Source organism: Phyllobates terribilis, unplaced genomic scaffold (genome assembly GCF_046119375.1).
Source record: "Phyllobates terribilis strain yellow unplaced genomic scaffold, ASM4611937v1 Scaffold_40__1_contigs__length_11209783, whole genome shotgun sequence".
Lineage (NCBI taxonomy): Eukaryota > Metazoa > Chordata > Amphibia > Anura > Dendrobatidae > Phyllobates > Phyllobates terribilis.
The window spans coordinates 5,884,952-5,906,639 of NW_027362800.1; the positions used below are offsets into that span (position 1 = coordinate 5,884,952).

Here is a 21,688-nt window from a genome sequence, read left to right on the forward strand (position 1 = left end):
AATTAAGGCGGGGGGGGGGTGGAACGAGCAGCTGTCTACCCTTAGCAGGAGGGTTGCTGATTAATTACCTCTCCTGCTGCTGCTGCTGCTGGCTGTCCAGCAGCAGACTGAAGGTGGCTGCTGCTGTGCGCAGGTATATAAAGGCTCAGAGCCTATTATGACACGCGCAGCCAGCGTTCCATTGCCACATTCCGTCTACTGCAGGCGGGATACCTGGATGGCTGAATGTCACTGAGAAGCTCACAGAGACCGCCATAAGCAACAGTTTAAAAGAATGCCACAGACTAATCAACCAAACTTTTTGGGTTGGTTTCTCTTTTATAGTCTGCAGGCATTAAATGAAAGAAGTCAGTGTTCCAGCAGAGGGAGACAACGTTTCAGAAAAGGCATTGTAGCAAACCAAAAAAGAAATTTTAAGCGCAGCAGAGTAACCAGCTCACATACCTGTTAGCTCAGGTGAGTTTAAAAGGCTGCTGTTGATAACAAGGGCATTTGCTAAATAGATGGTGTGTGTGCAACAATATACTGAAAGGTCAATTATATTGTGCAGCTTATCTCACCACCTGTAGTTATTTAGGTGAATGCTCCAAAATGCTTGCCTAATATGTCTGTTTATCCAAAAGGAAGTATAGAGGGAGAGCTAGATAGATAGCATTGCATTACATTACATTACATGGCAATGCAATGCACAGTTGCTGAAGTTGAACCAAAATGAGCTTGTCATCTGGCTTCTGCAACTTTTAACATGAAAAATCCAATGAGGAGAAGAAAAGCAAAGCCAAAGAGTCCATCCCAAAATCCGACAAACAAGCAAAATGAACAAAAAGCATTGAATTCAATTCTTTCTGATTTTAGAAACTGCATTAAAGAAGGGGTGCACCGGTCCTGGAGATACTGCAATACCAGGTCAATGCGTGGAGTGGACAGAGCAAGCTCTTTTTCCATCTCCCTGTTCTAAAAATCCATTTAATATATGGTCCCCAGATAGGGGACGTATCAGATATTAAACTGATAAGAACAGATACTACACTTGATCTTAGCCAAAAGGCCGAGAAGCGATAACCAGAATTGGTTTCCGACTACGGTGCCACCCAAGGATTCTGAAAAGTCCATTTGTGGAGATGGCCACCTGGACTCCCGTTAAGAAGACATGCTGTCAACCTCTAGATCCCTCACATGCCTGCACTTTTTGGCTTGCTGCTGCTGCAATCCACGCGTTTTAGATCTGCATAACTCCACCTCTTTTAGCACAGTACCCTCAACCCCCGGCTGTTCCCACCCGCCTCAACACCGTTGGAAGGAAGGAGAACAAATTAAGGTGGGGGGGGGGGTGGAACGAGCAGCTGTCTACCCTTAGCAGGAGGGTTGCTGATTAATTACCTCTCCTGCTGCTGCTGCTGCTGGCTGTCCAGCAGCAGACTGAAGGTGGCTGCTGCTGTGCGCAGGTATATAAAGGCTCAGAGCCTATTATGACACGCGCAGCCAGCGTTCCATTGCCACATTCCGTCTACTGCAGGCGGGATACCTGGATGGCTGAATGTCACTGAGAAGCTCACAGAGACCGCCATAAGCAACAGTTTAAAAGAATGCCACAGACTAATCAACCAAACTTTTTGGGTTGGTTTCTCTTTTATAGTCTGCAGGCATTAAATGAAAGAAGTCAGTGTTCCAGCAGAGGGAGACAACGTTTCAGAAAAGGCATTGTAGCAAACCAAAAAAGAAATTTTAAGCGCAGCAGAGTAACCAGCTCACATACCTGTTAGCTCAGGTGAGTTTAAAAGGCTGCTGTTGATAACAAGGGCATTTGCTAAATAGATGGTGTGTGTGCAACAATATACTGAAAGGTCAATTATATTGTGCAGCTTATCTCACCACCTGTAGTTATTTAGGTGAAAGCTCCAAAATGCTTGCCTAATATGTCTGTTTATCCAAAAGGAAGTATAGAGGGAGAGCTAGATAGATAGCATTGCATTACATTACATTACATGGCAATGCAATGCACAGTTGCTGAAGTTGAACCAAAATGAGCTTGTCATCTGGCTTCTGCAACTTTTAACATGAAAAATCCAATGAGGAGAAGAAAAGCAAAGCCAAAGAGTCCATCCCAAAATCCGACAAACAAGCAAAATGAACAAAAAGCATTGAATTCAATTCTTTCTGATTTTAGAAACTGCATTAAAGAAGGGGTGCACCGGTCCTGGAGATACTGCAATACCAGGTCAATGCGTGGAGTGGACAGAGCAAGCTCTTTTTCCATCTCCCTGTTCTAAAAATCCATTTAATATATGGTCCCCAGATAGGGGACGTATCAGATATTAAACTGATAAGAACAGATACTACACTTGATCTTAGCCAAAAGGCCGAGAAGCGATAACAAGAATTGGTTTCCGACTACGGTGCCACCCAAGGATTCTGAAAAGTCCATTTGTGGAGATGGCCACCTGGACTCCCGTTAAGAAGACATGCTGTCAACCTCTAGATCCCTCACATGCCTGCACTTTTCGGCTTGCTGCTGCTGCAATCCTCGCGTTTTAGATCTGCATAACTCCACCTCTTTTAGCACAGTACCCTCAACCCCCGGCTGTTCCCACCCGCCTCAACACCGTTGGAAGGGAGGAGAACCAATTAAGGCGGGGGGGGGTGGAACGAGCAGCTGTCTACCCTTAGCAGGAGGGTTGCTGATTAATTACCTCTCCTGCTGCTGCTGCTGCTGGCTGTCCAGCAGCAGACTGAAGGTGGCTGCTGCTGTGCGCAGGTATATAAAGGCTCAGAGCCTATTATGACACGCGCAGCCAGCGTTCCATTGCCACATTCCGTCTACTGCAGGCGGGATACCTGGATGGCTGAATGTCACTGAGAAGCTCACAGAGACCGCCATAAGCAACAGTTTAAAAGAATGCCACAGACTAATCAACCAAACTTTTTGGGTTGGTTTCTCTTTTATAGTCTGCAGGCATTAAATGAAAGAAGTCAGTGTTCCAGCAGAGGGAGACAACGTTTCAGAAAAGGCATTGTAGCAAACCAAAAAAGAAATTTTAAGCGCAGCAGAGTAACCAGCTCACATACCTGTTAGCTCAGGTGAGTTTAAAAGGCTGCTGTTGATAACAAGGGCATTTGCTAAATAGATGGTGTGTGTGCAACAATATACTGAAAGGTCAATTATATTGTGCAGCTTATCTCACCACCTGTAGTTATTTAGGTGAAAGCTCCAAAATGCTTGCCTAATATGTCTGTTTATCCAAAAGGAAGTATAGAGGGAGAGCTAGATGGATAGCATTGCATTACATTACATTACATGGCAATGCAATGCACAGTTGCTGAAGTTGAACCAAAATGAGCTTGTCATCTGGCTTCTGCAACTTTTAACATGAAAAATCCAATGAGGAGAAGAAAAGCAAAGCCAAAGAGTCCATCCCAAAATCCGACAAACAAGCAAAATGAACAAAAAGCATTGAATTCAATTCTTTCTGATTTTAGAAACTGCATTAAAGAAGGGGTGCACCGGTCCTGGAGATACTGCAATACCAGGTCAATGCGTGGAGTGGACAGAGCAAGCTCTTTTTCCATCTCCCTGTTCTAAAAATCCATTTAATATATGGTCCCCAGATAGGGGACGTATCAGATATTAAACTGATAAGAACAGATACTACACTTGATCTTAGCCAAAAGGCCGAGAAGCGATAACAGGAATTGGTTTCCGACTACGGTGCCACCCAAGGATTCTGAAAAGTCCATTTGTGGAGATGGCCACCTGGACTCCCGTTAAGAAGACATGCTGTCAACCTCTAGATCCCTCACATGCCTGCACTTTTCGGCTTGCTGCTGCTGCAATCCACGCGTTTTAGATCTGCATAACTCCACCTCTTTTAGCACAGTACCCTCAACCCCCGGCTGTTCCCACCCGCCTCAACACCGTTGGAAGGGAGGAGAACCAATTAAGGCGGGGGGGGGGGGGGAACGAGCAGCTGTCTACCCTTAGCAGGAGGGTTGCTGATTAATTACCTCTCCTGCTGCTGCTGCTGGCTGTCCAGCAGCAGACTGAAGGTGGCTGCTGCTGTGCGCAGGTATATAAAGGCTCAGAGCCTATTATGACACGCGCAGCCAGCGTTCCATTGCCACATTCCGTCTACTGCAGGCGGGATACCTGGATGGCTGAATGTCACTGAGAAGCTCACAGAGACCGCCATAAGCAACAGTTTAAAAGAATGCCACAGACTAATCAACCAAACTTTTTGGGTTGGTTTCTCTTTTATAGTCTGCAGGCATTAAATGAAAGAAGTCAGTGTTCCAGCAGAGGGAGACAACGTTTCAGAAAAGGCATTGTAGCAAACCAAAAAAGAAATTTTAAGCGCAGCAGAGTAACCAGCTCACATACCTGTTAGCTCAGGTGAGTTTAAAAGGCTGCTGTTGATAACAAGGGCATTTGCTAAATAGATGGTGTGTGTGCAACAATATACTGAAAGGTCAATTATATTGTGCAGCTTATCTCACCACCTGTAGTTATTTAGGTGAAAGCTCCAAAATGCTTGCCTAATATGTCTGTTTATCCAAAAGGAAGTATAGAGGGAGAGCTAGATGGATAGCATTGCATTACATTACATTACATGGCAATGCAATGCACAGTTGCTGAAGTTGAACCAAAATGAGCTTGTCATCTGGCTTCTGCAACTTTTAACATGAAAAATCCAATGAGGAGAAGAGAAGCAAAGCCAAAGAGTCCATCCCAAAATCCGACAAACAAGCAAAATGAACAAAAAGCATTGAATTCAATTCTTTCTGATTTTAGAAACTGCATTAAAGAAGGGGTGCACCGGTCCTGGAGATACTGCAATACCAGGTCAATGCGTGGAGTGGACAGAGCAAGCTCTTTTTCCATCTCCCTGTTCTAAAAATCCATTTAATATATGGTCCCCAGATAGGGGACGTATCAGATATTAAACTGATAAGAACAGATACTACACTTGATCTTAGCCAAAAGGCCGAGAAGCGATAACCAGAATTGGTTTCCGACTACGGTGCCACCCAAGGATTCTGAAAAGTCCATTTGTGGAGATGGCCACCTGGACTCCCGTTAAGAAGACATGCTGTCAACCTCTAGATCCCTCACATGCCTGCACTTTTCGGCTTGCTGCTGCTGCAATCCACGCGTTTTAGATCTGCATAACTCCACCTCTTTTAGCACAGTACCCTCAACCCCCGGCTGTTCCCACCCGCCTCAACACCGTTGGAAGGGAGGAGAACCAATTAAGGCGGGGGGGGGGGGTGGAACGAGCAGCTGTCTACCCTTAGCAGGAGGGTTGCTGATTAATTACCTCTCCTGCTGCTGCTGCTGCTGGCTGTCCAGCAGCAGACTGAAGGTGGCTGCTGCTGTGCGCAGGTATATAAAGGCTCAGAGCCTATTATGACACGCGCAGCCAGCGTTCCATTGCCACATTCCGTCTACTGCAGGCGGGATACCTGGATGGCTGAATGTCACTGAGAAGCTCACAGAGACCGCCATAAGCAACAGTTTAAAAGAATGCCACAGACTAATCAACCAAACTTTTTGGGTTGGTTTCTCTTTTATAGTCTGCAGGCATTAAATGAAAGAAGTCAGTGTTCCAGCAGAGGGAGACAACGTTTCAGAAAAGGCATTGTAGCAAACCAAAAAAGAAATTTTAAGCGCAGCAGAGTAACCAGCTCACATACCTGTTAGCTCAGGTGAGTTTAAAAGGCTGCTGTTGATAACAAGGGCATTTGCTAAATAGATGGTGTGTGTGCAACAATATACTGAAAGGTCAATTATATTGTGCAGCTTATCTCACCACCTGTAGTTATTTAGGTGAAAGCTCCAAAATGCTTGCCTAATATGTCTGTTTATCCAAAAGGAAGTATAGAGGGAGAGCTAGATAGATAGCATTGCATTACATTACATTACATGGCAATGCAATGCACAGTTGCTGAAGTTGAACCAAAATGAGCTTGTCATCTGGCTTCTGCAACTTTTAACATCAAAAATCCAATGAGGAGAAGAAAAGCAAAGCCAAAGAGTCCATCCCAAAATCCGACAAACAAGCAAAATGAACAAAAAGCATTGAATTCAATTCTTTCTGATTTTAGAAACTGCATTAAAGAAGGGGTGCACCGGTCCTGGAGATACTGCAATACCAGGTCAATGCGTGGAGTGGACAGAGCAAGCTCTTTTTCCATCTCCCTGTTCTAAAAATCCATTTAATATATGGTCCCCAGATAGGGGACGTATCAGATATTAAACTGATAAGAACAGATACTACACTTGATCTTAGCCAAAAGGCCGAGAAGCGATAACCAGAATTGGTTTCCGACTACGGTGCCACCCAAGGATTCTGAAAAGTCCATTTGTGGAGATGGCCACCTGGACTCCCGTTAAGAAGACATGCTGTCAACCTCTAGATCCCTCACATGCCTGCACTTTTCGGCTTGCTGCTGCTGCAATCCACGCGTTTTAGATCTGCATAACTCCACCTCTTTTAGCACAGTACCCTCAACCCCCGGCTGTTCCCACCCGCCTCAACACCGTTGGAAGGGAGGAGAACCAATTAAGGCGGGGGGGGGGGGTGGAACGAGCAGCTGTCTACCCTTAGCAGGAGGGTTGCTGATTATTTACCTCTCCTGCTGCTGCTGCTGCTGGCTGTCCAGCAGCAGACTGAAGGTGGCTGCTGCTGTGCGCAGGTATATAAAGGCTCAGAGCCTATTATGACACGCGCAGCCAGCGTTCCATTGCCACATTCCGTCTACTGCAGGCGGGATACCTGGATGGCTGAATGTCACTGAGAAGCTCACAGAGACCGCCATAAGCAACAGTTTAAAAGAATGCCACAGACTAATCAACCAAACTTTTTGGGTTGGTTTCTCTTTTATAGTCTGCAGGCATTAAATGAAAGAAGTCAGTGTTCCAGCAGAGGGAGACAACGTTTCAGAAAAGGCATTGTAGCAAACCAAAAAAGAAATTTTAAGCGCAGCAGAGTAACCAGCTCACATACCTGTTAGCTCAGGTGAGTTTAAAAGGCTGCTGTTGATAACAAGGGCATTTGCTAAATAGATGGTGTGTGTGCAACAATATACTGAAAGGTCAATTATATTGTGCAGCTTATCTCACCACCTGTAGTTATTTAGGTGAAAGCTCCAAAATGCTTGCCTAATATGTCTGTTTATCCAAAAGGAAGTATAGAGGGAGAGCTAGATAGATAGCATTGCATTACATTACATTACATGGCAATGCAATGCACAGTTGCTGAAGTTGAACCAAAATGAGCTTGTCATCTGGCTTCTGCAACTTTTAACATGAAAAATCCAATGAGGAGAAGAAAAGCAAAGCCAAAGAGTCCATCCCAAAATCCGACAAACAAGCAAAATGAACAAAAAGCATTGAATTCAATTCTTTCTGATTTTAGAAACTGCATTAAAGAAGGGGTGCACCGGTCCTGGAGATACTGCAATACCAGGTCAATGCGTGGAGTGGACAGAGCAAGCTCTTTTTCCATCTCCCTGTTCTAAAAATCCATTTAATATATGGTCCCCAAATAGGGGACGTATCAGATATTAAACTGATAAGAACAGATACTACACTTGATCTTAGCCAAAAGGCCGAGAAGCGATAACCAGAATTGGTTTCCGACTACGGTGCCACCCAAGGATTCTGAAAAGTCCATTTGTGGAGATGGCCACCTGGACTCCCGTTAAGAAGACATGCTGTCAACCTCTAGATCCCTCACATGCCTGCACTTTTCGGCTTGCTGCTGCTGCAATCCACGCGTTTTAGATCTGCATAACTCCACCTCTTTTAGCACAGTACCCTCAACCCCCGGCTGTTCCCACCCGCCTCAACACCGTTGGAAGGGAGGAGAACCAATTAAGGCGGGGGGGGGGTGGAACGAGCAGCTGTCTACCCTTAGCAGGAGGGTTGCTGATTAATTACCTCTCCTGCTGCTGCTGGCTGTCCAGCAGCAGACTGAAGGTGGCTGCTGCTGTGCGCAGGTATATAAAGGCTCAGAGCCTATTATGACACGCGCAGCCAGCGTTCCATTGCCACATTCCGTCTACTGCAGGCGGGATACCTGGATGGCTGAATGTCACTGAGAAGCTCACAGAGACCGCCATAAGCAACAGTTTAAAAGAATGCCACAGACTAATCAACCAAACTTTTTGGGTTGGTTTCTCTTTTATAGTCTGCAGGCATTAAATGAAAGAAGTCAGTGTTCCAGCAGAGGGAGACAACGTTTCAGAAAAGGCATTGTAGCAAACCAAAAAAGAAATTTTAAGCGCAGCAGAGTAACCAGCTCACATACCTGTTAGCTCAGGTGAGTTTAAAAGGCTGCTGTTGATAACAAGGGCATTTGCTAAATAGATGGTGTGTGTGCAACAATATACTGAAAGGTCAATTATATTGTGCAGCTTATCTCACCACCTGTAGTTATTTAGGTGAAAGCTCCAAAATGCTTGCCTAATATGTCTGTTTATCCAAAAGGAAGTATAGAGGGAGAGCTAGATAGATAGCATTGCATTACATTACATTACATGGCAATGCAATGCACAGTTGCTGAAGTTGAACCAAAATGAGCTTGTCATCTGGCTTCTGCAACTTTTAACATGAAAAATCCAATGAGGAGAAGAAAAGCAAAGCCAAAGAGTTTATCCCAAAATCCGACAAACAAGCAAAATGAACAAAAAGCATTGAATTCAATTCTTTCTGATTTTAGAAACTGCATTAAAGAAGGGGTGCACCTGTCCTGGAGATACTGCAATACCAGGTCAATGCGTGGAGTGGACAGAGCAAGCTCTTTTTCCATCTCCCTGTTCTAAAAATCCATTTAATATATGGTCCCCAGATAGGGGACGTATCAGATATTAAACTGATAAGAACAGATACTACACTTGATCTTAGCCAAAAGGCCGAGAAGCGATAACCAGAATTGGTTTCCGACTACGGTGCCACCCAAGGATTCTGAAAAGTCCATTTGTGGAGATGGCCACCTGGACTCCCGTTAAGAAGACATGCTGTCAACCTCTAGATCCCTCACATGCCTGCACTTTTCGGCTTGCTGCTGCTGCAATCCACGCGTTTTAGATCTGCATAACTCCACCTCTTTTAGCACAGTACCCTCAACCCCCGGCTGTTCCCACCCGCCTCAACACCGTTGGAAGGGAGGAGAAAAAATTAAGGCGGGGTGGGGGGGGTGGAACGAGCAGCTGTCTACCCTTAGCAGGAGGGTTGCTGATTAATTACCTCTCCTGCTGCTGCTGCTGCTGGCTGTCCAGCAGCAGACTGAAGGTGGCTGCTGCTGTGCGCAGGTATATAAAGGCTCAGAGCCTATTATGACACGCGCAGCCAGCGTTCCATTGCCACATTCCGTCTACTGCAGGCGGGATACCTGGATGGCTGAATGTCACTGAGAAGCTCACAGAGACCGCCATAAGCAACAGTTTAAAAGAATGCCACAGACTAATCAACCAAACTTTTTGGGTTGGTTTCTCTTTTATAGTCTGCAGGCATTAAATGAAAGAAGTCAGTGTTCCAGCAGAGGGAGACAACGTTTCAGAAAAGGCATTGTAGCAAACCAAAAAAGAAATTTTAAGCGCAGCAGAGTAACCAGCTCACATACCTGTTAGCTCAGGTGAGTTTAAAAGGCTGCTGTTGATAACAAGGGCATTTGCTAAATAGATGGTGTGTGTGCAACAATATACTGAAAGGTCAATTATATTGTGCAGCTTATCTCACCACCTGTAGTTATTTAGGTGAAAGCTCCAAAATGCTTGCCTAATATGTCTGTTTATCCAAAAGGAAGTATAGAGGGAGAGCTAGATAGATAGCATTGCATTACATTACATTACATGGCAATGCAATGCACAGTTGCTGAAGTTGAACCAAAATGAGCTTGTCATCTGGCTTCTGCAACTTTTAACATGAAAAATCCAATGAGGAGAAGAAAAGCAAAGCCAAAGAGTCCATCCCAAAATCCGACAAACAAGCAAAATGAACAAAAAGCATTGAATTCAATTCTTTCTGATTTTAGAAACTGCATTAAAGAAGGGGTGCACCGGTCCTGGAGATACTGCAATACCAGGTCAATGCGTGGAGTGGACAGAGAAAGCTCTTTTTCCATCTCCCTGTTCTAAAAATCCATTTAATATATGGTCCCCAGATAGGGGACGTATCAGATATTAAACTGATAAGAACAGATACTACACTTGATCTTAGCCAAAAGGCCGAGAAGCGATAACCAGAATTGGTTTCCGACTACGGTGCCACCCAAGGATTCTGAAAAGTCCATTTGTGGAGATGGCCACCTGGACTCCCGTTAAGAAGACATGCTGTCAACCTCTAGATCCCTCACATGCCTGCACTTTTCGGCTTGCTGCTGCTGCAATCCACGCGTTTTAGATCTGCATAACTCCACCTCTTTTAGCACAGTACCCTCAACCCCCGGCTGTTCCCACCCGCCTCAACACCGTTGGAAGGGAGGAGAACCAATTAAGGCGGGGGGGGGGGGGTGGAACGAGCAGCTGTCTACCCTTAGCAGGAGGGTTGCTGATTAATTACCTCTCCTGCTGCTGCTGCTGCTGGCTGTCCAGCAGCAGACTGAAGGTGGCTGCTGCTGTGCGCAGGTATATAAAGGCTCAGAGCCTATTATGACACGCGCAGCCAGCGTTCCATTGCCACATTCCGTCTACTGCAGGCGGGATACCTGGATGGCTGAATGTCACTGAGAAGCTCACAGAGACCGCCATAAGCAACAGTTTAAAAGAATGCCACAGACTAATCAACCAAACTTTTTGGGTTGGTTTCTCTTTTATAGTCTGCAGGCATTAAATGAAAGAAGTCAGTGTTCCAGCAGAGGGAGACAACGTTTCAGAAAAGGCATTGTAGCAAACCAAAAAAGAAATTTTAAGCGCAGCAGAGTAACCAGCTCACATACCTGTTAGCTCAGGTGAGTTTAAAAGGCTGCTGTTGATAACAAGGGCATTTGCTAAATAGATGGTGTGTGTGCAACAATATACTGAAAGGTCAATTATATTGTGCAGCTTATCTCACCACCTGTAGTTATTTAGGTGAAAGCTCCAAAATGCTTGCCTAATATGTCTGTTTATCCAAAAGGAAGTATAGAGGGAGAGCTAGATAGATAGCATTGCATTACATTACATTACATGGCAATGCAATGCACAGTTGCTGAAGTTGAACCAAAATGAGCTTGTCATCTGGCTTCTGCAACTTTTAACTTGAAAAATCCAATGAGGAGAAGAAAAGCAAAGCCAAAGAGTCCATCCCAAAATCCGACAAACAAGCAAAATGAACAAAAAGCATTGAATTCAATTCTTTCTGATTTTAGAAACTGCATTAAAGAAGGGGTGCACCGGTCCTGGAGATACTGCAATACCAGGTCAATGCGTGGAGTGGACAGAGCAAGCTCTTTTTCCATCTCCCTGCTCTAAAAATCCATTTAATATATGGTCCCCAGATAGGGGACGTATCAGATATTAAACTGATAAGAACAGATACTACACTTGATCTTAGCCAAAAGGCCGAGAAGCGATAACCAGAATTGGTTTCCGACTACGGTGCCACCCAAGGATTCTGAAAAGTCCATTTGTGGAGATGGCCACCTGGACTCCCGTTAAGAAGACATGCTGTCAACCTCTAGATCCCTCACATGCCTGCACTTTTCGGCTTGCTGCTGCTGCAATCCACGCGTTTTAGATCTGCATAACTCCACCTCTTTTAGCACAGTACCCTCAACCCCCGGCTGTTCCCACCCGCCTCAACACCGTTGGAAGGGAGGAGAACCAATTAAGGCGGGGGGGGGGGGGTGGAACGAGCAGCTGTCTACCCTTAGCAGGAGGGTTGCTGATTAATTACCTCTCCTGCTGCTGCTGCTGCTGGCTGTCCAGCAGCAGACTGAAGGTGGCTGCTGCTGTGCGCAGGTATATAAAGGCTCAGAGCCTATTATGACACGCGCAGCCAGCGTTCCATTGCCACATTCCGTCTACTGCAGGCGGGATACCTGGATGGCTGAATGTCACTGAGAAGCTCACAGAGACCGCCATAAGCAACAGTTTAAAAGAATGCCACAGACTAATCAACCAAACTTTTTGAGTTGGTTTCTCTTTTATAGTCTGCAGGCATTAAATGAAAGAAGTCAGTGTTCCAGCAGAGGGAGACAACGTTTCAGAAAAGGCATTGTAGCAAACCAAAAAAGAAATTTTAAGCGCAGCAGAGTAACCAGCTCACATACCTGTTAGCTCAGGTGAGTTTAAAAGGCTGCTGTTGATAACAAGGGCATTTGCTAAATAGATGGTGTGTGTGCAACAATATACTGAAAGGTCAATTATATTGTGCAGCTTATCTCACCACCTGTAGTTATTTAGGTGAAAGCTCCAAAATGCTTGCCTAATATGTCTGTTTATCCAAAAGGAAGTATAGAGGGAGAGCTAGATAGATAGCATTGCATTACATTACATTACATGGCAATGCAATGCACAGTTGCTGAAGTTGAACCAAAATGAGCTTGTCATCTGGCTTCTGCAACTTTTAACATGAAAAATCCAATGAGGAGAAGAAAAGCAAAGCCAAAGAGTCCATCCCAAAATCCGACAAACAAGCAAAATGAACAAAAAGCATTGAATTCAATTCTTTCTGATTTTAGAAACTGCATTAAAGAAGGGGTGCACCGGTCCTGGAGATACTGCAATACCAGGTCAATGCGTGGAGTGGACAGAGCAAGCTCTTTTTCCATCTCCCTGTTCTAAAAATCCATTTAATATATGGTCCCCAGATAGGGGACGTATCAGATATTAAACTGATAAGAACAGATACTACACTTGATCTTAGCCAAAAGGCCGAGAAGCGATAACCAGAATTGGTTTCCGACTACGGTGCCACCCAAGGATTCTGAAAAGTCCATTTGTGGAGATGGCCACCTGGACTCCCGTTAAGAAGACATGCTGTCAACCTCTAGATCCCTCACATGCCTGCACTTTTCGGCTTGCTGCTGCTGCAATCCACGCGTTTTAGATCTGCATAACTCCACCTCTTTTAGCACAGTACCCTCAACCCCCGGCTGTTCCCACCCGCCTCAACACCGTTGGAAGGGAGGAGAACCAATTAAGGCGGGGGGGGGTGGAACGAGCAGCTGTCTACCCTTAGCAGGAGGGTTGCTGATTAATTACCTCTCCTGCTGCTGCTGCTGCTGGCTGTCCAGCAGCAGACTGAAGGTGGCTGCTGCTGTGCGCAGGTATATAAAGGCTCAGAGCCTATTATGACACGCGCAGCCAGCGTTCCATTGCCACATTCCGTCTACTGCAGGCGGGATACCTGGATGGCTGAATGTCACTGAGAAGCTCACAGAGACCGCCATAAGCAACAGTTTAAAAGAATGCCACAGACTAATCAACCAAACTTTTTGGGTTGGTTTCTCTTTTATAGTCTGCAGGCATTAAATGAAAGAAGTCAGTGTTCCAGCAGAGGGAGACAACGTTTCAGAAAAGGCATTGTAGCAAACCAAAAAAGAAATTTTAAGCGCAGCAGAGTAACCAGCTCACATACCTATTAGCTCAGGTGAGTTTAAAAGGCTGCTGTTGATAACAAGGGCATTTGCTAAATAGATGGTGTGTGTGCAACAATATACTGAAAGGTCAATTATATTGTGCAGCTTATCTCACCACCTGTAGTTATTTAGGTGAAAGCTCCAAAATGCTTGCCTAATATGTCTGTTTATCCAAAAGGAAGTATAGAGGGAGAGCTAGATAGATAGCATTGCATTACATTACATTACATGGCAATGCAATGCACAGTTGCTGAAGTTGAACCAAAATGAGCTTGTCATCTGGCTTCTGCAACTTTTAACATGAAAAATCCAATGAGGAGAAGAAAAGCAAAGCCAAAGAGTCCATCCCAAAATCCGACAAACAAGCAAAATGAACAAAAAGCATTGAATTCAATTCTTTCTGATTTTAGAAACTGCATTAAAGAAGGGGTGCACCGGTCCTGGAGATACTGCAATACCAGGTCAATGCGTGGAGTGGACAGAGCAAGCTCTTTTTCCATCTCCCTGTTCTAAAAATCCATTTAATATATGGTCCCCAGATAGGGGACGTATCAGATATTAAACTGATAAGAACAGATACTACACTTGATCTTAGCCAAAAGGCCGAGAAGCGATAACCAGAATTGGTTTCCGACTACGGTGCCACCCAAGGATTCTGAAAAGTCCATTTGTGGAGATGGCCACCTGGACTCCCGTTAAGAAGACATGCTGTCAACCTCTAGATCCCTCACATGCCTGCACTTTTCGGCTTGCTGCTGCTGCAATCCACGCGTTTTAGATCTGCATAACTCCACCTCTTTTAGCACAGTACCCTCAACCCCCGGCTGTTCCCACCCGCCTCAACACCGTTGGAAGGGAGGAGAACCAATTAAGGCGGGGGGGGGGGTGGAACGAGCAGCTGTCTACCCTTAGCAGGAGGGTTGCTGATTAATTACCTCTCCTGCTGCTGCTGCTGCTGGCTGTCCAGCAGCAGACTGAAGGTGGCTGCTGCTGTGCGCAGGTATATAAAGGCTCAGAGCCTATTATGACACGCGCAGCCAGCGTTCCATTGCCACATTCCGTCTACTGCAGGCGGGATACCTGGATGGCTGAATGTCACTGAGAAGCTCACAGAGACCGCCATAAGCAACAGTTTAAAAGAATGCCACAGACTAATCAACCAAACTTTTTGGGTTGGTTTCTCTTTTATAGTCTGCAGGCATTAAATGAAAGAAGTCAGTGTTCCAGCAGAGGGAGACAACGTTTCAGAAAAAGCATTGTAGCAAACCAAAAAAGAAATTTTAAGCGCAGCAGAGTAACCAGCTCACATACCTGTTAGCTCAGGTGAGTTTAAAAGGCTGCTGTTGATAACAAGGGCATTTGCTAAATAGATGGTGTGTGTGCAACAATATACTGAAAGGTCAATTATATTGTGCAGCTTATCTCACAACCTGTAGTTATTTAGGTGAAAGCTCCAAAATGCTTGCCTAATATGTCTGTTTATCCAAAAGGAAGTATAGAGGGAGAGCTAGATAGATAGCATTGCATTACATTACATTACATGGCAATGCAATGCACAGTTGCTGAAGTTGAACCAAAATGAGCTTGTCATCTGGCTTCTGCAACTTTTAACATGAAAAATCCAATGAGGAGAAGAAAAGCAAAGCCAAAGAGTCCATCCCAAAATCCGACAAACAAGCAAAATGAACAAAAAGCATTGAATTCAATTCTTTCTGATTTTAGAAACTGCATTAAAGAAGGGGTGCACCGGTCCTGGAGATACTGCAATACCAGGTCAATGCGTGGAGTGGACAGAGCAAGCTCTTTTTCCATCTCCCTGTTCTAAAAATCCATTTAATATATGGTCCCCAGATAGGGGACGTATCAGATGTTAAACTGATAAGAACAGATACTACACTTGATCTTAGCCAAAAGGCCGAGAAGCGATAACCAGAATTGGTTTCCGACTACGGTGCCACCCAAGGATTCTGAAAAGTCCATTTGTGGAGATGGCCACCTGGACTCCCGTTAAGAAGACATGCTGTCAACCTCTAGATCCCTCACATGCCTGCACTTTTCGGCTTGCTGCTGCTGCAATCCACGCGTTTTAGATCTGCATAACTCCACCTCTTTTAGCACAGTACCCTCAACCCCCGGCTGTTCCCACCCGCCTCAACACCGTTGGAAGGGAGGAGAACCAATTAAGGCGGGGGGGGGGGGTGGAACGAGCAGCTGTCTACCCTTAGCAGGAGGGTTGCTGATTAATTACCTCTCCTGCTGCTGCTGCTGCTGGCTGTCCAGCAGCAGACTGAAGGTGGCTGCTGCTGTGCGCAGGTATATAAAGGCTCAGAGCCTATTATGACACGCGCAGCCAGCGTTCCATTGCCACATTCCGTCTACTGCAGGCGGGATACCTGGATGGCTGAATGTCACTGAGAAGCTCACAGAGACCGCCATAAGCAACAGTTTAAAAGAATGCCACAGACTAATCAACCAAACTTTTTGAGTTGGTTTCTCTTTTATAGTCTGCAGGCATTAAATGAAAGAAGTCAGTGTTCCAGCAGAGGGAGACAACGTTTCAGAAAAGGCATTGTAGCAAACCAAAAAAGAAATTTTAAGCGCAGCAGAGTAACCAGCTCACATACCTGTTAGCTCAGGTGAGTTTAAAAGGCTGCTGTTGATAACAAGGGCATTTGCTAAATAGATGGTGTGTGTGCAACAATATACTGAAAGGTCAATTATATTGTGCAGCTTATCTCACCACCTGTAGTTATTTAGGTGAAAGCTCCAAAATGCTTGCCTAATATGTCTGTTTATCCAAAAGGAAGTATAGAGGGAGAGCTAGATAGATAGCATTGCATTACATTACATTACATGGCAATGCAATGCACAGTTGCTGAAGTTGAACCAAAATGAGCTTGTCATCTGGCTTCTGCAACTTTTAACATGAAAAATCCAATGAGGAGAAGAAAAGCAAAGCCAAAGAGTCCATCCCAAAATCCGACAAACAAGCAAAATGAACAAAAAGCATTGAATTCAATTCTTTCTGATTTTAGAAACTGCATTAAAGAAGGGGTGCACCGGTCCTGGAGATACTGCAATACCAGGTCAATGCGTGGAGTGGACAGAGCAAGCTCTTTTTCCATCTCCCTGTTCTAAAAATCCATTTAATATATGGTCCCCAGATAGGGGACGTATCAGATATTAAACTGATAAGAACAGATACTACACTTGATCTTAGCCAAAAGGCCGAGAAGCGATAACCAGAATTGGTTTCCGACTACGGTGCCACCCAAGGATTCTGAAAAGTCCATTTGTGGAGATGGCCACCTGGACTCCCGTTAAGAAGACATGCTGTCAACCTCTAGATCCCTCACATGCCTGCACTTTTCGGCTTGCTGCTGCTGCAATCCACGCGTTTTAGATCTGCATAACTCCACCTCTTTTAGCACAGTACCCTCAACCCCCGGCTGTTCCCACCCGCCTCAACACCGTTGGAAGGGAGGAGAACCAATTAAGGCGGGGGGGGGGTGGAACGAGCAGCTGTCTACCCTTAGCAGGAGGGTTGCTGATTAATTACCTCTCCTGCTGCTGCTGCTGCTGGCTGTCCAGCAGCAGACTGAAGGTGGCTGCTGCTGTGCGCAGGTATATAAAGGCTCAGAGCCTATTATGACACGCGCAGCCAGCGTTCCATTGCCACATTCCGTCTACTGCAGGCGGGATACCTGGATGGCTGAATGTCACTGAGAAGCTCACAGAGACCGCCATAAGCAACAGTTTAAAAGAATGCCACAGACTAATCAACCAAACTTTTTGGGTTGGTTTCTCTTTTATAGTCTGCAGGCATTAAATGAAAGAAGTCAGTGTTCCAGCAGAGGGAGACAACGTTTCAGAAAAGGCATTGTAGCAAACCAAAAAAGAAATTTTAAGCGCAGCAGAGTAACCAGCTCACATACCTGTTAGCTCAGGTGAGTTTAAAAGGCTGCTGTTGATAACAAGGGCATTTGCTAAATAGATGGTGTGTGTGCAACAATATACTGAAAGGTCAATTATATTGTGCAGCTTATCTCACCACCTGTAGTTATTTAGGTGAAAGCTCCAAAATGCTTGCCTAATATGTCTGTTTATCCAAAAGGAAGTATAGAGGGAGAGCTAGATAGATAGCATTGCATTACATTACATTACATGGCAATGCAATGCACAGTTGCTGAAGTTGAACCAAAATGAGCTTGTCATCTGGCTTCTGCAACTTTTAACATGAAAAATCCAATGAGGAGAAGAAAAGCAAAGCCAAAGAGTCCATCCCAAAATCCGACAAACAAGCAAAATGAACAAAAAGCATTGAATTCAATTCTTTCTGATTTTAGAAACTGCATTAAAGAAGGGGTGCACCGGTCCTGGAGATACTGCAATACCAGGTCAATGCGTGGAGTGGACAGAGCAAGCTCTTTTTCCATCTCCCTGTTCTAAAAATCCATTTAATATATGGTCCCCAGATAGGGGACGTATCAGATATTAAACTGATAAGAACAGATACTACACTTGATCTTAGCCAAAAGGCCGAGAAGCGATAACCAGAATTGGTTTCCGACTACGGTGCCACCCAAGGATTCTGAAAAGTCCATTTGTGGAGATGGCCACCTGGACTCCCGTTAAGAAGACATGCTGTCAACCTCTAGATCCCTCACATGCCTGCACTTTTCGGCTTGCTGCTGCTGCAATCCACGCGTTTTAGATCTGCATAACTCCACCTCTTTTAGCACAGTACCCTCAACCCCCGGCTGTTCCCACCCGCCTCAACACCGTTGGAAGGGAGGAGAACCAATTAAGGCGGGGGGGGGGGTGGAACGAGCAGCTGTCTACCCTTAGCAGGAGGGTTGCTGATTAATTACCTCTCCTGCTGCTGCTGCTGCTGGCTGTCCAGCAGCAGACTGAAGGTGGCTGCTGCTGTGCGCAGGTATATAAAGGCTCAGAGCCTATTATGACACGCGCAGCCAGCGTTCCATTGCCACATTCCGTCTACTGCAGGCGGGATACCTGGATGGCTGAATGTCACTGAGAAGCTCACAGAGACCGCCATAAGCAACAGTTTAAAAGAATGCCACAGACTAATCAACCAAACTTTTTGGGTTGGTTTCTCTTTTATAGTCTGCAGGCATTAAATGAAAGAAGTCAGTGTTCCAGCAGAGGGAGACAACGTTTCAGAAAAGGCATTGTAGCAAACCAAAAAAGAAATTTTAAGTGCAGCAGAGTAACCAGCTCACATACCTGTTAGCTCAGGTGAGTTTAAAAGGCTGCTGTTGATAACAAGGGCATTTGCTAAATAGATGGTGTGTGTGCAACAATATACTGAAAGGTCAATTATATTGTGCAGCTTATCTCACCACCTGTAGTTATTTAGGTGAAAGCTCCAAAATGCTTGCCTAATATGTCTGTTTATCCAAAAGGAAGTATAGAGGGAGAGCTAGATAGATAGCATTGCATTACATTACATTACATGGCAATGCAATGCACAGTTGCTGAAGTTGAACCAAAATGAGCTTGTCATCTGGCTTCTGCAACTTTTAACATGAAAAATCCAATGAGGAGAAGAAAAGCAAAGCCAAAGAGTCCATCCCAAAATCCGACAAACAAGCAAAATGAACAAAAAGCATTGAATTCAATTCTTTCTGATTTTAGAAACTGCATTAAAGAAGGGGTGCACCGGTCCTGGAGATACTGCAATACCAGGTCAATGCGTGGAGTGGACAGAGCAAGCTCTTTTTCCATCTCCCTGTTCTAAAAATCCATTTAATATATGGTCCCCAGATAGGGGACGTATCAGATATTAAACTGATAAGAACAGATACTACACTTGATCTTAGCCAAAAGGCCGAGAAGCGATAACCAGAATTGGTTTCCGACTACGGTGCCACCCAAGGATTCTGAAAAGTCCATTTGTGGAGATGGCCACCTGGACTCCCGTTAAGAAGACATGCTGTCAACCTCTAGATCCCTCACATGCCTGCACTTTTCGGCTTGCTGCTGCTGCAATCCACGCGTTTTAGATCTGCATAACTCCACCTCTTTTAGCACAGTACCCTCAACCCCCGGCTGTTCCCACCCGCCTCAACACCGTTGGAAGGGAGGAGAACCAATTAAGGCGGGGGGGGGGTGGAACGAGCAGCTGTCTACCCTTAGCAGGAGGGTTGCTGATTAATTACCTCTCCTGCTGCTGCTGCTGCTGGCTGTCCAGCAGCAGACTGAAGGTGGCTGCTGCTGTGCGCAGGTATATAAAGGCTCAGAGCCTATTATGACACGCGCAGCCAGCGTTCCATTGCCACATTCCGTCTACTGCAGGCGGGATACCTGGATGGCTGAATGTCACTGAGAAGCTCACAGAGACCGCCATAAGCAACAGTTTAAAAGAATGCCACAGACTAATCAACCAAACTTTTTGGCTTGGTTTCTCTTTTATAGTCTGCAGGCATTAAATGAAAGAAGTCAGTGTTCCAGCAGAGGGAGACAACGTTTCAGAAAAGGCATTGTAGCAAACCAAAAAAGAAATTTTAAGCGCAGCAGAGTAACCAGCTCACATACCTGTTAGCTCAGGTGAGTTTAAAAGGCTGCTGTTGATAACAAGGGCATTTGCTAAATAGATGGTGTGTGTGCAACAATATACTGAAAGGTCAATTATATTGTGCAGCTTATCTCACCACCTGTAGTTATTTAGGTGAAAGCTCCAAAATGCTTGCCTAATATGTCTGTTTATCCAAAAGGAAGTATAGAGGGAGAGCTAGATAGATAGCATTGCATTACATTACATTACATGGCAATGCAATGCACAGTTGCTGAAGTTGAACCAAAATGAGCTTGTCATCTGGCTTCTGCAACTTTTAACATGAAAAATCCAATGAGGAGAAGAAAAGCAAAGCCAAAGAGTCCATCCCAAAATCCGACAAACAAGCAAAATGAACAAAAAGCATTGAATTCAATTCTTTCTGATTTTAGAAACTGCATTAAAGAAGGGGTGCACCGGTCCTGGAGATACTGCAATACCAGGTCAATGCGTGGAGTGGACAGAGCAAGCTCTTTTTCCATCTCCCTGTTCTAAAAATCCATTTAATATATGGTCCCCAGATAGGGGACGTATCAGATATTAAACTGATAAGAACAGATACTACACTTGATCTTAGCCAAAAGGCCGAGAAGCGATAACCAGAATTGGTTTCCGACTACGGTGCCACCCAAGGATTCTGAAAAGTCCATTTGTGGAGATGGCCACCTGGACTCCCGTTAAGAAGACATGCTGTCAACCTCTAGATCCCTCACATGCCTGCACTTTTCGGCTTGCTGCTGCTGCAATCCACGCGTTTTAGATCTGCATAACTCCACCTCTTTTAGCACAGTACCCTCAACCCCCGGCTGTTCCCACCCGCCTCAACACCGTTGGAAGGGAGGAGAACCAATTAAGGCGGGGGGGGGGTGGAACGAGCAGCTGTCTACCCTTAGCAGGAGGGTTGCTGATTAATTACCTCTCCTGCTGCTGCTGCTGCTGGCTGTCCAGCAGCAGACTGAAGGTGGCTGCTGCTGTGCGCAGGTATATAAAGGCTCAGAGCCTATTATGACACGCGCAGCCAGCGTTCCATTGCCACATTCCGTCTACTGCAGGCGGGATACCTGGATGGCTGAATGTCACTGAGAAGCTCACAGAGACCGCCATAAGCAACAGTTTAAAAGAATGCCACAGACTAATCAACCAAACTTTTTGGGTTGGTTTCTCTTTTATAGTCTGCAGGCATTAAATGAAAGAAGTCAGTGTTCCAGCAGAAGGAGACAACGTTTCAGAAAAGGCATTGTAGCAAACCAAAAAAGAAATTTTAAGCGCAGCAGAGTAACCAGCTCACATACCTGTTAGCTCAGGTGAGTTTAAAAGGCTCCTGTTGATTACAAGGGCATTTGCTAAATAGATGGTGTGTGTGCAACAATATACTGAAAGGTCAATTATATTGTGCAGCTTATCTCACCACCTGTAGTTATTTAGGTGAAAGCTCCAAAATGCTTGCCTAATATGTCTGTTTATCCAAAAGGAAGTATAGAGGGAGAGCTAGATAGATAGCATTGCATTACATTACATTACATGGCAATGCAATGCACAGTTGCTGAAGTTG

The 21,688-nt window shown here is 45.1% G+C and overlaps 16 non-coding genes across 16 annotated transcripts; all 16 read right to left on the reverse strand.

Moving 5' to 3' along the window:
- Positions 1-869: 869 nt before the first annotated feature.
- On the reverse strand, positions 870-1,060 carry LOC141188228 (U2 spliceosomal RNA). Its single transcript, XR_012262341.1, has one exon. It is a non-coding gene; the product is annotated as a U2 spliceosomal RNA (small nuclear RNA).
- Positions 1,061-2,181: 1,121 nt separating this feature from the next.
- LOC141188229 (U2 spliceosomal RNA) lies at positions 2,182-2,372 on the reverse strand. Its single transcript, XR_012262342.1, has one exon. It is a non-coding gene; the product is annotated as a U2 spliceosomal RNA (small nuclear RNA).
- Positions 2,373-3,491: 1,119 nt separating this feature from the next.
- LOC141188230 (U2 spliceosomal RNA) lies at positions 3,492-3,682 on the reverse strand. The gene has a single exon (XR_012262343.1). It is a non-coding gene; the product is annotated as a U2 spliceosomal RNA (small nuclear RNA).
- A 1,118-nt stretch (positions 3,683-4,800) lies between these two features.
- Positions 4,801-4,991, reverse strand: LOC141188231 (U2 spliceosomal RNA). The gene has a single exon (XR_012262344.1). It is a non-coding gene; the product is annotated as a U2 spliceosomal RNA (small nuclear RNA).
- Positions 4,992-6,113: 1,122 nt separating this feature from the next.
- LOC141188232 (U2 spliceosomal RNA) lies at positions 6,114-6,304 on the reverse strand. The gene has a single exon (XR_012262345.1). It is a non-coding gene; the product is annotated as a U2 spliceosomal RNA (small nuclear RNA).
- A 1,122-nt stretch (positions 6,305-7,426) lies between these two features.
- LOC141186469 (U2 spliceosomal RNA) lies at positions 7,427-7,617 on the reverse strand. The gene has a single exon (XR_012260745.1). It is a non-coding gene; the product is annotated as a U2 spliceosomal RNA (small nuclear RNA).
- A 1,114-nt stretch (positions 7,618-8,731) lies between these two features.
- On the reverse strand, positions 8,732-8,922 carry LOC141184821 (U2 spliceosomal RNA). The gene has a single exon (XR_012259540.1). It is a non-coding gene; the product is annotated as a U2 spliceosomal RNA (small nuclear RNA).
- A 1,123-nt stretch (positions 8,923-10,045) lies between these two features.
- LOC141185312 (U2 spliceosomal RNA) lies at positions 10,046-10,236 on the reverse strand. The gene has a single exon (XR_012259986.1). It is a non-coding gene; the product is annotated as a U2 spliceosomal RNA (small nuclear RNA).
- A 1,123-nt stretch (positions 10,237-11,359) lies between these two features.
- Positions 11,360-11,550, reverse strand: LOC141191225 (U2 spliceosomal RNA). Its single transcript, XR_012265224.1, has one exon. It is a non-coding gene; the product is annotated as a U2 spliceosomal RNA (small nuclear RNA).
- A 1,123-nt stretch (positions 11,551-12,673) lies between these two features.
- LOC141188234 (U2 spliceosomal RNA) lies at positions 12,674-12,864 on the reverse strand. Its single transcript, XR_012262347.1, has one exon. It is a non-coding gene; the product is annotated as a U2 spliceosomal RNA (small nuclear RNA).
- A 1,119-nt stretch (positions 12,865-13,983) lies between these two features.
- On the reverse strand, positions 13,984-14,174 carry LOC141188237 (U2 spliceosomal RNA). Its single transcript, XR_012262348.1, has one exon. It is a non-coding gene; the product is annotated as a U2 spliceosomal RNA (small nuclear RNA).
- A 1,121-nt stretch (positions 14,175-15,295) lies between these two features.
- On the reverse strand, positions 15,296-15,486 carry LOC141191181 (U2 spliceosomal RNA). The gene has a single exon (XR_012265180.1). It is a non-coding gene; the product is annotated as a U2 spliceosomal RNA (small nuclear RNA).
- Positions 15,487-16,608: 1,122 nt separating this feature from the next.
- On the reverse strand, positions 16,609-16,799 carry LOC141188238 (U2 spliceosomal RNA). The gene has a single exon (XR_012262349.1). It is a non-coding gene; the product is annotated as a U2 spliceosomal RNA (small nuclear RNA).
- A 1,120-nt stretch (positions 16,800-17,919) lies between these two features.
- LOC141188239 (U2 spliceosomal RNA) lies at positions 17,920-18,110 on the reverse strand. Its single transcript, XR_012262350.1, has one exon. It is a non-coding gene; the product is annotated as a U2 spliceosomal RNA (small nuclear RNA).
- A 1,121-nt stretch (positions 18,111-19,231) lies between these two features.
- Positions 19,232-19,422, reverse strand: LOC141188240 (U2 spliceosomal RNA). The gene has a single exon (XR_012262351.1). It is a non-coding gene; the product is annotated as a U2 spliceosomal RNA (small nuclear RNA).
- A 1,120-nt stretch (positions 19,423-20,542) lies between these two features.
- LOC141188242 (U2 spliceosomal RNA) lies at positions 20,543-20,733 on the reverse strand. The gene has a single exon (XR_012262353.1). It is a non-coding gene; the product is annotated as a U2 spliceosomal RNA (small nuclear RNA).
- Positions 20,734-21,688: the final 955 nt, after the last annotated feature.